Source organism: Lepidochelys kempii, chromosome 7, assembly GCF_965140285.1.
Source record: "Lepidochelys kempii isolate rLepKem1 chromosome 7, rLepKem1.hap1, whole genome shotgun sequence".
Classification (NCBI taxonomy): Eukaryota; Metazoa; Chordata; order Testudines; family Cheloniidae; genus Lepidochelys; species Lepidochelys kempii.
The window spans coordinates 34,200,941-34,216,781 of NC_136386.1; the positions used below are offsets into that span (position 1 = coordinate 34,200,941).

Below are 15,841 nucleotides of genomic sequence, written 5' to 3' on the forward strand. Positions count from 1 at the left end.
TTCTGTGTGGACGCCATACCAAGGCAAGCATGGAGGCCGCTCAGCTCACTTTGGCAATTAGGAGCACATTAAACACCACACGCATTATCCAGCAGTATATGCAGCACCAGAACCTGGCAAAGCGATACCGGGCGAGAAGGTGACATCAGCGTGGTCACGTGAGTGATCAGGACATGGACACAGATTTCTCTGAAAGCATGGGCCCTGCCAATGCATGCCTCATGGTGCTAATGGGGCAGGTTCATGCTGTGGAACGCCGATTCTGGGCTCGGGAAACGAGCACAGACTGATGGGACCGCATAGTGTTGCGGGTCTGGGACGATTCCCAGTGGCTGCGAAACTTTCGCATGCGTAAGGGCACTTTCATGGAACTTTGTGACTTGCTTTCCCCTGCCCTGAGGCGCATGAATACCAAGATGAGAGCAGCCCTCACAGTTGAGAAGCGAGTGGCGATAGCCCTGTGGAAGCTTGCAACGCCAGACAGCTACTGGTCAGTCGGTAATCAATTTGGAGTGGGCAAATCTACTGTTGGGGCTGCTGTGATACAAGTAGCCCACGCAATCAAAGATCTGCTGATATCAAGGGTAGTGACTCTGGGAAACGTGCAGGTCATAGTGGATGGCTTTGCTGCAATGGGATTCCCTAACTGTGGTGGGGCTATAGACGGAACCCATATCCCTATCTTGGCACCGGAGCACCAAGCCGCCGAGTACATAAACCGCAAGGGGTACTTTTCAATAGTGCTGCAAGCACTGGTGGATCACAAGGGACGTTTCACCAACATCAACGTGGGATGGCCGGGAAAGGTACATGACGGTCGCATCTTCAGGAACTCTGATCTGTTTCAAAAGCTGCAGGAAGGGACTTTATTCCCAGACCAGAAAATAACTGTTGGGGATGTTGAAATGCCTACATGTATCCTTGGGGACCCAGCCTACCCCTTAATGCCATGGCTCATGAAGCCGTACACAGGCAGCCTGGACAGTTCAACTACAGGCTGAGCAAGTGCAGAATGGTGGTAGAATGTGCATTTGGACGTTTAAAGGCGCGTTGGCGCAGTTTACTGACTCGGTTAGACCTCAGTGAAACCAATATTCCCACTGTTATTACTGCTCGCTGTGTGCTCCACAATATCTGTGAGAGTAAGGGGGAGACGTTTATGGCGGGGTGGGAGGTTGAGGCAAATTGCCTGGCTGCTGGTTACGCGCAGCCAGACACCAGGGCGGTTAGAAGAGTACAGGAGGGCGTGGTACGCATCAGAGAAACTTTGAAAACCATTTTCATGACTGGCCAGGCTACGGTGTGAAAGTTCTGTTTGTTTCTCCTTGATGAAACCCCCTGCTCCTTGGTTCACTCTACTTCCCTGTAAGCTAACCACCCTCCCCTCCTCCCTTCTCACCGCTTGCAGAGGCAATAAAGTCATTGTTGCTTCACGTTCATGCATTCTTTATTCATTCATCACACAAATAGGGGGATGACTACCAAGGTAGCCCAGGAGGGGTGGTGGAGGAGGGAAGGAAAATGCCACACAGCACTTTAAAAGTTTACAACTTTAAAATTTATTGAATGCCAGCCTTCTTTTTTTTGGGCAATCCTCTGTGGTGGAGTGGCTGGTTGGCCGATGGCCCCCCCACAGTGTTCTTGGGCGTCTGGGTGTGGAGGTTATGGAACTTGGGGAGGAGGGCGGTTGGTTACACAGGGGCTGTAGTGGCAGTCTGTGCTCCAGCTGCCTTTGCTGCAGCTCAACCATACACTGGAGCATAGTGGTTTGGTCCTCCAGCAGCCTCAGCATTGAATCCTGCCTCCTCTCATCACGCTGCCACCACATTTGAGCTTCAGCCCTCTCTTCAGCCCGCCACTTACTCTCCGCAGCCCGCCACCTCTCCTCCCTGTCATTTTGTGCTTTCCTGCACTCTGACATTATTTGCCTCCACGCATTTGTCTGTGCTCTCAGTGTGGGAGGACAGCATGAGCTCGGAGAACATTTCATCTCGAGTGCGGTTTTTTTTTCTTTCTAAGCTTCACTAGCCTCTGGGAAGGAGAAGATCCTGTGATCATTGAAACACATGCAGCTGGTGGAGAAAAAAAAAGGGACAGCGGTATTTAAAAAGATGCATTTTATAAAACAGTGGCTACACTCTTTCAGGGTAAACCTTGCTGTTAACATTACATACATAGCACATGTGCTTTCGTTCCAAGGTCGCATTTTGCCTCCCCCCACCGTGTGGCTACCCCCTCAACCCTCCCCCCTCCCTGTGGCTAACAGCGGGGAACATTTCTGTTTAGCCACAGGCAAATAGCCCAGCAGGAATGGGCTCCTCTGAGTGTCCCCTGAAGAAAAGCACTCTATTTCAACCAGGTGACCATGAATTATATCTCACTCTCCTGAGGATAATACAGAGAGATAAAGAACGGATGTTGTTTGAATGCCAGCAAACATACACTGCAATGCTTTGTTGTACAATGATTCCCGAGTACGTGTTACTGGCCTGGAGTGGTAAAGTGTCCTACCATGAAGGACACAATAAGGCTGCCCTCCCCAGAAACCTTTTGCAAAGGCTTTGGGAGTACATCCAGGAGAACCGCGAATGCCAGGGCAAAGTAATCCTTTCACATGCTTGCTTTTAAACCATGTATAGTATTTTAAAAGGTACACTCACCGGAGGTCCCTTCTCCGGCTGCTGGGTCCAGGAGGCAGCCTTGGGTGGGTTCGGGGGGTACTGGCTCCAGGTCCAGGGTGAGAAACAGTTCCTGGCTGTCGGGAAAACCGGTTTCTCCGCTTGCTTGCTGTGAGCTATCTACAACCTCATCATCATCATCTTCTTCTTCGTCCCCAAAACCTGCTTCTGTATTGCCTCCATCTCCATTGAAGGAGTCAAACAACACGGCTGGGGTAGTGGTGGCTGAACCCCCTAAAATGGCATGCAGCTCATCATAGAAGCGGCATGTTTGGGGCTCTGACCCGGAGCGGCCATTTGCCTCTCTGGTTTTCTGGTAGGCTTGCCTCAGCTCCTTCAGTTTCACGCGGCACTGCTTCAGGTCCCTGTTATGGCCTCTGTCCTTCATGCCCTGGGAGATTTTGACAAAGGTTTTGGCATTTCGAAAACTGGAACGGAGTTCTGATAGCACGGATTCCTCTCCCCATACAGCGATCAGATCCCGTACCTCCCGTTCAGTCCATGCTGGAGCTCTTTTACGATTCTGGGACTCCATCATGGTCACCTCTGCTGATGAGCTCTGCATGGTCACCTGCAGCTTGCCACGCTGGCCAAACAGGAAATGAGATTCAAAAGTTCGCGGTTCTTTTCCTGTCTACCTGGCCAGTGCATCTGAGTTGAGAGTGCTGTCCAGAGCGGTCACAATGGAGCACTCTGGGATAGCTCCCGGAGGCCAATACCGTTGAATTGTGTCCACAGTACCCCAAATTTGAGCTGGCAAGGCCGATTTAAGCGCTAATCCACTTGTCAGGGGTGGAGTAAGGAAATCGATTTTAAGAGCCCTTTAAGTCGAAATAAAGGGCTTCATCGTGTGGACGGGTGCAGGTTTACATCGATTTAATGCTGCTAAATTCGACCTAAAGTCCTAGTGTAGACCAGGGCAACGGCTATGTTCAGTATGCTGGGTATAGTGAGTGAATACGGAGGTGGGGATGGGTCTACCCTCATTTGGTGGGGTTTAATGTTCAGTGGGTTTACGGTTCCAGTTCATACGGTCCGATGGGGAAGGCCTCTCAGTCTCTTTCCCACAGTGTGTGCACAATGTCGTACCGGCTCACTCCTCCTGGTACTGTCGGTGGCCGGTGATGTGCTCGACATAGATGTCCCTGGACCATTGGATGGGGTCCGAGACCATGAGGTGCCGCATGAGCCGTGCGTAGCGTCTACTGATCCCGCAGGTCCGCAGCACACACTCGTTGCAGGGGTCCCAAGCGCCCAGGGCTCTGACGATCAGGGCGTCCAGCTGCACCTCGTAGCCCTTCGCTCTCAGGGTGTCGGCCAGAGGGGCGTATTTTTCCAGTTTCCGAGCTCGGGCTTCTCGGAAGGCCGGGGTCCTGTTCTCGAAAGGGACCGTGATGTCAACGAGGATGATCTTTTTCTGGGTTTCGTTGGTGACAACCACGTCGGGTCGCAGCGGGCTGTCGGTACCGGGGATGGCGCAGTTCACGGTGACCTCCCCCAGGCACGGTGAGATGGTTTTCACCAGGCGGTTCTGGATGGCGTTGTGGCGCAGCTGCCAGGCTCTGGAGTGGGGCTTGCAGCTGCACAGGACGTGGGGCAGGGTCTCGTTGGAGTAGCCGCACTTCCTGCAACGCTTGTCTCGGTTCCGTTGAGCGGGACGCAGTTGAGCCGGGCGCGGTGGATGAACCACCAGTTGGCGAAGCGGGTGAAGCTGCCCCCGGCGAGGAAGTGGTTGCTGGCGTCCCACTTGCTGGTCAGTTCGAAGGCTTTTCCCTGGTCCGGCTTGCGCTTCAGGGCTTCTACGTACAGCGAGTGGGTGGCTGCCTTCAGGGTCCTTTCCAGCAGGCCCCTGGCGCTCGGGGTGATGATGGTGTTGCCCTCGGACCTGATCTGCGGCACCAGGACTCCCAGCTCCTGGCGCTCCTCGCACCACTCCCAGCGGCAGCCGATGCGCTTCCCCAGGCGGCGCGTGGCATTGCGGGCGCGGGACCACAGTGAAGCGATGTCGCCCCCGTCTCGGCCGAATTTGCCATCCAGGGAACTGCTCAGGAAGCTGGCGGTGTCTTGGCTGGAGGGGGCTCTACCGATCCGCTTTTGTGTTGCGTCATGGAGGGCTTTCGCTGTGATGCTCCTCACCATGGCGTCGGGACACGTCAGCAGGCGGAAGGCGTGGGTGATCACCACGATGTCACACAGGTCACCCGTGCGGGGGACATTGGCACCGCCATGCCTGTGGGTGATTATAGACCAGCTCGTTGCTGGCTCTCTGGGGAAGGAATAACCACTTCTTCACCAGCTGCCGGATGATCTTGTCCGCCTTGTTGAGGGGTACCTTTGCCACGGTGGATCCCCTCAGGACGAACGAGATGCGGGGGATCAGGAAGGTGTTCAGGAAGGCGGCATCCTACAGGATCTCTTGGATGGTGTCCTCGGGTGTCTGTCGGACATGGAAACACGTCGTTGTGCCGAGGTGTCGGTAGGCCTGCCCCTCTGCCAGGGGGATGACGGGCTCGCCCTGGATCTGGAATTCTGTCTCCTGCACAGAGTCCCTTTTACTGCCATCTATGTGGAGGGATGTGCACTTCTTTGCATTGAAGCGGAGCCCCATCCAGTCGGCAACTTGACTGGTGGCATCTAGCATACGCTGGAGGTTCTCTGGGTCGTCTGCGGTCAGGACCAGGTCATCCGCGTAAGCCAGGACGCTCACCCTCTCACCGTGGAGGCTGAAGCCGTCTGCGCCCTTGGAGATCGCTCACAGCAACGGCTCCATGGTGAGGTTAAAGATGATGGGGCTGAGGGGACAGCCCTGCTTAACTCCGCTCCGGATCGGGATCTCGGTGGTCTCTCCTTCGACCGAGCGAATGGTGGTGCTGCATCCCTCGTACATCTCTTGGATCGCACGGAGGAAGTTCTCTGGTATCCCAAACTCCTGGAGCGTGGCAAAGATGTGGTGGTGGGGCATGGACCCAAAGGCGTTGGCCAGGTCGAGCCATGCTACTGTACACTGCCTCCGCGCCCTTCTGGTCGTTTCGATGATGGTTTGGAGGACGAAGTTGTTCATAGCAGCCCTCGCAGGACATGAAGCCTTTCTGGGTGGAGCTGATGGCCCCCCCACTCACCGACCACTCCGTGATCCTCGACGCCAGGCAGCTGGCATAGAGCTTGTACATCATGGAGCAGAGGGAGATGGGCCTCCAGTTGCTGGGGTCATCCCGCTCACCCTTCTTGTACACCAGAACCATCATGGCCTTCTTCCAAGAGCTGGGAGTCCGGCAGAATCGCTTGCACTGGTTGAAGAGTGTGGCGAGGACCAGGCAGCCGGGATCTCGCTTTTTCAGGAGACTGTAGCGGATGCCGTCTTTCCCGGGAGCTGTGTTTTTTGTTTTTGAGAGCCTGGCCAACACTTCCTTGGGCGTGAAGTCAGCTTCCAGGGCGCCCGCTTCGTCGACACGGGGCAGGGGGCAGAGGCACTCTGGGCGCTGCGCGTCATTCTGGGCTGAGCGGTCGAATACATCCTTGAAGTAGCTGTAGAGGTGCTCAGATGGGATTGTGCAGTAGGGCGAGGGCCCGTCGAGGATCTCTCTCATGGCTTTGGAGCGGTTTGCCCGATACAGCTTCTGGATCCTTGAAGTCGCTGCTGGATTGTAGCGGTGGTTGGCGCCTCTCCTTCTGGTTCCCCTGGTGGTGGTGTTGGGGTTTGGAGCAGGCGTTCTGTGGGCAGGCGGGGCATTCTCCTGGGTGCGACGTCTCATGGGAGCGGTTTCTGCAGACGGTTCTTGGGTGAGTCTGTCTGTGAGGAGATCAAAGTCGTCAAAGGAAGCTGTCGCTCTTAGCTCCTTGGTCCAGGAGTGGCAGCCCTCTCCACCGGCTGCTGGCCCTCATGGTCCTCGACCTCATCTGGAGCAGACTCAACGCCTGCACAGTCGACCTGCCATCTATCCCGTGAGTCACCATCCCCTTCGGTTGGGAGCTGGGGCGGGATCTCTGGCGGGATGCTGGCATTACTAGTGGTCAGAGGGACGCGGTCCGGCTCAGGGGTTGCTGGGACACTACTGGTCCTTCTAGGGGTGGCTGCTGCCTGGGCGGTTGTTGCCGGAACGTGAGATCCGCTGTTGGCAGCGTCCCGCAGGATGGACTCGGGGGCTGTGCTGTGCCGTCCGGTGATGAGGGCCCGGTGGTTTTCTATGGCTGCGGGGTTGGTTCCTTCAGCAATATGTGTAGCGTGCAGAGCGGCCTGTGGCTGGGCACTGGCTCCCTCAGCTGCTGGAGTTTGCAGGGCGGTCTGAGGCGTGGCTCTGGCTCCTCCGGCGGTTGGGGTTCGCAGGGCGGTCTGAGGTGGGGCTCTGGCTCCTCCGGTGGTTGGAGTTCGTGGGGTGGTCTGAGGGGCGGCACTGACTCTTCCAGCGACAAGATCTCGAGCAGCTATGTGCGAGGGGGCACTGATCCTTCTGGGGACAGGGACGTGCTGGGCAGGGGGCAAGGTAGTACTGAGTCGTCTCAGTATGGAGATTTGCCTGGCGACGTGGGAAGGTGAGACGGGCCTCCTGCTGGCGAGGACCTGGGTGGCGTTCCCCGCAGCAGCAGGCACCTTCTCGATCGCAGCACCCTGTTGTGCTGGTCTGGTGACGGCAGCTTGCACAATCGCTGTTCTTTGTTGTGGCTCAGGAGCGGTGGGCTGGAGCCTGCCCTTAAAACTCCTGCCCGCCCCGGCCCGCTCTTTTCCGCCCCCCACCCAGTCCCCTGGCGGCAGGGCAAACAAGCTTGGTCCTGCCGGCTGCTGCGGCAGGGCAGGCAAGCTCCCACCTCCCCCGCCTCCCCTCCCTCCTGGCCGGCTTCCCGCCCCGCCTCCCCTCCCTCCTGGCCAACGATCAGCAGATGGCCCTTGCCAGGGAGGGGGAGCCGCAGCGCGCTCCCGGCTCCGGGGAGGAGGCGGTGAAGAGTCGGGGACCGGGCCTTGGGGAAGGGGGGTTGGAATCAGGGCATACCCCCTCCAGCCCCCTGCCATGAGCCCTCTGGGCAGGGGGCTTGGAGCACCCCCGTGACCCTAGCCCATGCCCCCAGCCCTCTGCTCTGACCTCTGCACCCCCCCACGACCTCAGCCCTGACTCCAGCACCCTGCACACATACCCAGCCCTCCCGTCCTGACTCCTGCACCCTCCTCACATGCCCCCAGCTCTCTGCCCTGACTTCTGCACCCCGCACACAGCCCCAGCGTGCCCTGACTCTTGCACCCCCCACATTTCCACCCCCACCCTGAGCACCAAATGGGAGCTCCTGTACCCCCCCCCCACATTCCCACTTGCACCCCTCGCACCAAATGGGAGCTGCCCAGGTGAGCACTCCACACCCAAACCTCCTGCCCCAACCCTGAGCCCCCTCCCTCATTCTAGCTCCTGGCCAGACCCTACACCCCAACCCCCAGCCTCCTCCTTCACCCCCAGCCCTGCCTGTGCTCAGTGCACTCCCACCCTCAGCTCAGTGCAGAGAGAGAGGAACAGAATGGGCTAGAACCAGGGAGAAGGTAGGTACTCACTCTGTGTGGGCAGGGCCAGGAGCCCAGACCGGAAGCGGGCTGAGCAGGGCCAGCACCTGGGACCCTGGCTGGCAGGAGCTGGCGAACGGAACTCCAGACCGGCAGTGGGCTGAGCGGCAGCGGGCTGAGCCGCTCAGCCCACTGCCGGTCTGGGGTTCTGGCTGCCGGTCCCTTGCCAGCTGGGGTCCTGGCCGCAGGTCCTGCTCAGCCCCCTGCCGGTCTAGGTGAACGGAACCCCAGGCTGGCAGTGGGCTGAGCGGGCTGGTGGCATAAGATGAGCATTTTAATTTAATTTTAAATGAAGCTTCTTAAACATTTTGAAAACCTTGTTTACTTTACATATGACAATAGTTTAGTTATATAATATAGAGACTTATAGAGAGAGAGCTTCTAAAAAACGTTAACAAGTATTACTGGCACGCAAAACCCTAAATTAAAGTGAGTAAATGAAGACTAGGCACACCACTTCTGAAAGGTTGCTGACCCCTCATCTAGGCCATTGAATTTTAAAGTTACTCACATACCTAAGTATCTACAAGAAAGAGGGATATTTAAACACCAACATTAGAAACGTGAACCACCAAAAATATGGCCTGTGAGTTTTTTTTTTTTTTTTTAAAAACAGAATATTGCTTGGAAGATGGGAAACATTCATAGAATTGACAGGTTTCAGAGTAACAGCCGTGTTAGTCTGTATTCGCAACTAGAAAAGGAGTACTTGTGGCACCTTAGAGACTAACCAATTTATTTGAGCATAAGCTTTCGTGAGCTACAGCTCACTTCATGCATCCGATGAAGTGAGCTGTAGCTCACGAAAGCTTATGCTCAAATAAATTGGTTAGTCTCTAAGGTGCCACAAGTATTCATAGAATTATAGGCCTGCAAATCTTGATTGAGATGGTGCTTGGGGTAGATCTCCAGGAGCGGGGGGCACAAAAGGGGTAGCGATGTTAAAGCGCTGCCATAGGCTGTGTATGGGCCCGTGCTGGCGGCCACTTCTTACCAGTATGCTGTACTGGCCCACGTTTACCTCTGCTCCTCCGTTCCTTTATTTTCTTGCCTGTGAGTGAAGGGGTGTTAACAGGCCACTTCACCTTGAATGGTCCCTTGAAATGTGTTAACTACGCTAAACAATCTTTTCCACTTTTACTTAGCAGTGACACACTGAGTTGTTTTTTCCAGACCCAAACAGCAGCTCTGTGTACGCTCAAAAGCTTGTCTCTCCCACCAACAGAGGTTGGTCCAATACAAGATATTATCTCACCCTTGTCTCACTAATGCTTTAAGAGGCAGTTGGAAAGAAAGCTCAGAAATGAAACAACCCTCCATGGAGTCAGTTCCCCTTCCTGGGAACACACTCTTCCTCCCCAGCTCTGCTAGTACCCTAATCTGAGGGCTTCCCCACCCCGAACCATGAGCTGGAGCCTTCTTTCCAAGACCTAGCCCCTTCCACATAAAACAGGAACTTCTCTCTGCAAAAGGCAGGGTCACGAGCATTAAGATCGTCACTGGAAACTCAGCCATGCTGAGCCAACAGCTGCTCCATCTCTACCAGGTTCCTCTTCTTCTGTTGGGCACAACTCTGTACCGCTGGAAGCAGGCATACAGAAACATTGCAACAGACAATGGAAAGCACACTCTAACTGTGTATTGTCTCAGTTCCTGTGTAACTGCACCTCTTCTGGCTCCTACCTAGCCTCTTTGTGGGCACCTGCACCCTGGTCTCAGGACTAGGCATCATCTTCCTTGGGGTGGGAACTCCAGTCCCTCTCCTCCCAGACCGAAGGTTTATGCTGTAATTCGCTATACTTATCCCAGCACATCTGACTTCAGTCCAGCGCCTGCAGTTCTGTCGTCTCCCAGGGGCTATGACAGGGTTTACCCACGACCAGGCATCTTTCAGAAAGAACAGAGCATTTAGGACAAAAACATTACGGAGAAAACATTCCATAAAAGAATAAAGAGTGTACACACATGCTAACGTTACCAGGTATTACCCCTCAGCCTCATGGGATCCTGGTAAGTCCATACATAAATTGTCAGTCCTTTATGCCAGAATGCCTCACTTCTAAGTCAATTTAGGCTGACACTTAACTTTGACGCTATATAGGTGAAAACTACAGTACGCACTCCCCCACACAACTGGTACTTCTACTGACTTGTTTACTTGTTCTAGGGATTTGGACTAACTAACTTCTAATGATTCCAGATTCCACAGGAAACCCATTCAGCAAGCCAGGAACACAAAAATAGATACACTGCGTATTGATATGGTCGTCTAAGAATATCCGGTCTACCCGTAGCATCTGGCATATCTCAATGTAACAGACTTTGACGTTTCCCTGCTTCTAGGATATGTGGGGCCCTATGCAGTATTATTCAACTGGTGCCCCTATGCCAGTGCAACTGGTGCTCCTACGCCGGCGCATTCGGCTCTGTGAATAAGGCCCCTGTCTTCTGCCGAGTAAGGAGATTGTAGCACATGCTGGGTGTGCGGGAGCCGACCCGCTTTTACCTGCTGTCCCGGTCATAGGCGCAGACCCCGTGGGTGGGTGCTCTAGGGTTGGAGCACCCATGGGGAAAATTTAATGAGTGCGGAACACTGCAGCCCCGTGCTTATCAACTCCTCCCGCTCCCTCCCAGTGCTTCTGGAGCGCCGCAAACAGCTGGTTTGTGGCGTTGAAGTTCCTGGAGGGAGGGGGAGGAGCGGGGACGGGCGTACTAGGGGGAGAGGGAGCGGGGGAGCAGGGTTTAGGGGAAGGGGTGGAGTGGGGGGCGGGGATTGAGCACCCCCCGGCAACATGAGAAGGTGGCATCTATGGTCCCGGTGGTGCCCCAAATTCTGGCATGCCCTATGCAGCTGCGTATGCTGTGTATGCCTAAGGACAGCCCTGCGTGTATCACATACAGACATGACAAATCGCACCTGGAGCTGCAGCTAGCAAGAGATGTCAAGAGTAACAAGAAGGGTTTTCTTCAGGTATGTTGGCAACAAGAAGAAAGCCAAGGAAAGTGTGGGCCCCTTACTGAATGAGGGAGGCAACCTAGTGACAGAGGATGTGGAAAAAGCTAATGTGCTCAATGCTTTTTTTGCCTCTGTCTTCACTAACAAGGACAGCTCCCAGACTGCTGCGCTGGGCATCACAACTTGGGGAGTAGATGGCCAGCCCTCTGTGGAGAAAGAGGTGGTTAGGGACTATTTAGAAAAGCTGGACGTGCACAAGTCCATGGGGCCGGACGAGTTGCATCCGAGAGTGCTAAAGGAATTGGCGGCTGTGATTGCAGAGCCATTGGCCATTATCTTTGAAAACTCGTGGTGAACGGGGGAAGTCCCGGATGACTGGAAAAAGGCTAATGTAGTGCCAATCTTTAAAAAAGGGAAGAAGGAGGATCCTGGGAACTACAGGCCAGTCAGCCTCACCTCAGTCCCCGGAAAAATCATGGAGCAGGTCCTCAAGGAATCAGTCCTGAAGCTCTTACATGAGAGGAAAGCGATCAGGAACAGTCAGCATGGATTCACCAAGGGAAGGTCATGCCTGACTAATCTAATCGCCGTCTATGATGAGATTACTGGTTCTGTGGATGAAGGGAAAGCAGTGGATGTATTGTTTCTTGACTTTAGCAAAGCTTTTGACACGGTCTCCCACAGTATTCTTGTCAGCAAGTTAAAGAAGTATGGGCTGGATGAATGCACTATAAGGTGGGTAGAAAGTTGGCTAGATTGTCGGGCTCAACGGGTAGTGATTAATGGCTCCATGTCTAGTTGGCAGCCGGTGTCAAGTGGAGTGCCCCAGGGGTCGGTCCTGGGGCCGGTTTTGTTCAATATCTTCATAAATGATCTGGAGGATGGTGTGGATTGCACTCTCAGCAAATTTACGGATGATACTAAACTGGGAGGAGTGGTAGATACGCTGGAGGGCAGGGATAGGATACAGAGGGACCTAGACAAATTGGAGGATTGGGCCAAAAGAAATCTGATGAGGTTCAATAAGGATAAGTGCAGGGTCCTGCACTTAGGACGGAAGAACCCAATGCACAGCTACAGACTAGGGACCGAATGGCTAGGCAGCAGTTCTGCGGAAAAGGACCTAGGGGTGACAGTGGACGAGAAGCTGGATATGAGTCAGCAGTGTGCCCTTGTTGCCAAGAAGGCCAATGGCATTTTGGGATGTATAAGTAGGGGCATAGTGAGCAGATCGAGGGACATGATCGTTCCCCTCTATTCGACATTGTGAGGCCTCATCTGGAGTCCTGTGTCCAGTTTTGGGCCCCACACTACAAGAAGGATGTGGATAAATTGGAGAGAGTCCAGCGAAGGGCAACAAAAATGATTAGGGGTCTGGAACACATGACTTATGAGGAGAGGCTGAGGGAACTGGGATTGTTTAGTCTGCAGAAGAGAAGAATGAGGGGGGATTTGATAGCTGCTTTCAACTACCTGAAAGGTGGTTCCAGAGAGGATGGTTCTAGACTATTCTCAGTGGTAGAAGAGGACAGGACAAGGAGTAATGGTCTCAAGTTGCAGTGGGGGAGGTTTAGGTTGGATATTAGGAAAAACTTTTTCACTAGGAGGGTGGTGAAACACTGGAATGCGTTACCTAGGGAGGTGGTAGAATCTCCTTCCTTAGAGGTTTTTAAGGTCAGGCTTGACAAAGCCCTGGCTGGGATGATTTAACTGGGAATTGGTCCTGCTTCGAGCAGGGGGTTGGACTAGATGACCTCTTGAGGTCCCTTCCAACCCTGATATTCTATGATTCTATGACCAGCTGAAGGGCATAAAATGGGACAGGAACAGATGAGGCTATTAGAACTCTGGGGAGAGGGGGTCACAGCAGGAAGTAATTTAAAAAAAATACATATTACCCCCCTACAAATGGAAACTTCTGAGCCAAGACCCCCTTTCTCAGTCTCAACCTGGGCAGCAGTCGCTTACGGCAGGTCTACACTTAACATGCTGCATCAGCGCAGCTGCACTAATGAGCTCTGTGGCACCAAGGCCTCCAGTTTGGGAGCAGGGAAAAGGTAGGAGAGCAGAGTTAGGGAGTTGGACTATTTATTTTTACTATTTATACCACAGTAGCACGTAGTGACCTCAGTTGAGGGTATGGCTCCATTGTGCTCAGCACAGCATAGACACAGAATGAGAGGCAGCCTTTGCTTCAAAGAGGTTTTATTTTAGTCTCTTTTTCTCCTTTAGGAGGGATAGGGGGACATAAACAAAATATTGGAGTAACCGTGGCCTTCCACTCATCCCTGACTCTTCCAGGTTTTGAAAAATGAGGTGCATGACACCAGCTGTGCCGGTGAGGGGAAAATGCTGCAGTGTCTTTATAGTTACTTACAGTAGACGGTATGTAGGGCATCTGCACCCCCAGCCAATGATCTTTTGTCTAAGAACATAATATTCCAGTTATCCCCTGAATAAATGTAATAACTCCCCCTTGGAGCCCAAACACCCTCCTTCCCTCAGTTAGATTCAACCTTTATCGTTAGAAGAGCCTTTATTGAGCTCCAAATGCAGTTGAGTGGCTGGCTTTCTAATGTCCGTTGCTACAAAAGCCACGCTTTGTCTCGGGCTAATAATGTCTGGGCAGTGAAAACAGTCAGTCCTCTGGCTTTGTCTCCTATCTGTTTTTCGGACTCAGAATTGCCATTATCTTGGAACCAAGAACTCTGAGCTTCAGCCTGGGTCTCATTCACAATACCATAGTGTTGACACCATGTCACCAGGCAGGAGAATTACATTGTGTCTCAGTTTCAGCTCTGCCCTTGACTTGCTTATACTGTATATTGAAATCCTCCCGAGCAGTAAGTTTTCACATGCCCCTTACCCAGTTTCAGCCCCTTGCATACCATAATGAGATTTTTCCTCAGGCCAAAATCCAAGATACCTTTGAGGGACCTTGACACTCAGATAGGAAATCATGCTCATGTTTAGCAAAATCTACTACTCAAATAGGGTTATCTGTACATGTCTGATATTATCTGAGGTATAGTCAGCCGAACATGTAACAGTAGTGAAGGAGAATATAATAATAAGGTGATACTGAAAAATACATCTTGTGAGTAAATGAGAACTGCTATTCTGCTGGACTGTCTTTGTGCACCTTGAAATGACACAAAAGGGAAACTAGTTAGTCACTTTTTTCAGTTCAGACTTTTGCATTCAGACACAAATCCTATTAAGAAACTAACTTAAAAATGGATCTGGGGCCTGCAGAACAATATATATTTTTAGACTCGTAGAACAAGACTTTTGAGGTTGTTTTACAGTTGGTCTTTGCAGCCAGGCTAGCTTTACTTGTTCCTGAAAGAATGGCTGGCATCTGATCATGAAGTGCATTAACATTTCCTGCTTAAATCGAGTAGGAATCAAAGCCCCCTCTTTGGAAGCCAAGGTGATTTTTTAAAAAAAGCATCTTCAAGTTACTGAATCTCGCTCTTGGCAAACCATAATACCTTTTAACATTGTTCTGTGGCTGAACATTACCTTTTCTCACTTGAAACTGCAGACTTTCTGTCTGCTTCTCCTTGCATAATGATTAGTTTTTGAGTGCTTAAACATAAGACTCTTGTCCATCAGACTTGTCATATTTAGTCTGGCCTCTAACTCTTGTGTCTTGCCTTGTTTTATCTTGTAGGATCCACCCTGAAATGATTAGGTGCAGGCAAAGATCACAGCAGTAGTAACTACACAATTTTTGCTTCTCAGCATTTCCTTCATAGCATGGGACGTTTTTTACTTTTGACTAATATTGAGTTGTTTCCTGAAGAGCAGCTGTTGCAGCTCTGCTGACATTAAACTAGGCTGCATATGAATTGTGAGCAGGTATCTCTTCAGTAACAAAGCACATCCTGTGGTGCTTTGCGGAGCATTCAGGCTGCAAGATAACCGTGGTGTGTATCTAATCTTATCTGGCCAGCTTTTATAAAACTGCTGTTTTGCTGTTGGCTGAACTTATAGCTTAACTCTACCTCATTCCTCTTGAGGTGCATGAAATATTGAACACTATTTAAAGAGCTCGATCATCAAAATACATATGTTCTCACTGGTCCTTTTCACCAAGAATGTGGCAGGACTCACACAGAAACCATATTACAGACTGAACGCATGATCACTTAAAAGAGGGGGATGCCCGTCTCTTGTGTGACGAGAGGAATATTAGTAAGTTTACACACAATACACTTTACTGACTAGAAAATCCATGTTACCAATGAAAAGACTACTGTTTGTAAGTGAAATCATTGCACTCCAATTCTCTGTGGAAGAAATGAGCTTGACCTAAAATTATATTTTAAATATTTTCAAATCCATTTATTAAAGCTATTTCACTTCACTTTCTTAATGCTTTCCATTGAGATTGACATCTGTACCTTCACTTGCTTTTCAGTGCTAATTTTGACATAATATTAAACTGCCCGGAAGTGGCATTTCAGCAAATATATGGGACAAATATTTCCATAGTTATGTGTAAGATCCTACCAAATTCATTGTCCATGGGTAGAGCACATGCTGAGGGGTTGCAAAGGTGCCCCTCCCCTTCAAAGTTTCTAGCCACCTATTGGCTATCTTGGGGAGGAAGGGAGCTGATTGGTCCCTCACCCGCCATGTGTAGCTTCTGTTTGCTCT

The 15,841-nt window shown here is 52.0% G+C and overlaps 2 long non-coding RNA genes across 9 annotated transcripts in view; one reads left to right on the plus strand and one right to left on the minus strand.

The window, feature by feature from the left end:
• Positions 1-15,841, plus strand: part of LOC140914428 (uncharacterized) — a 110,777-nt gene that overhangs the window by 24,737 nt on the left and 70,199 nt on the right. The window lies entirely within an intron of this gene.
• On the minus strand, positions 9,282-10,794 carry LOC140915272 (uncharacterized). The gene is made up of 2 exons (XR_012160123.1): positions 10,727-10,794; positions 9,282-10,107 (listed from the first exon to the last, which is right to left on the minus strand). It is a non-coding gene; the product is annotated as an uncharacterized LOC140915272 (long non-coding RNA).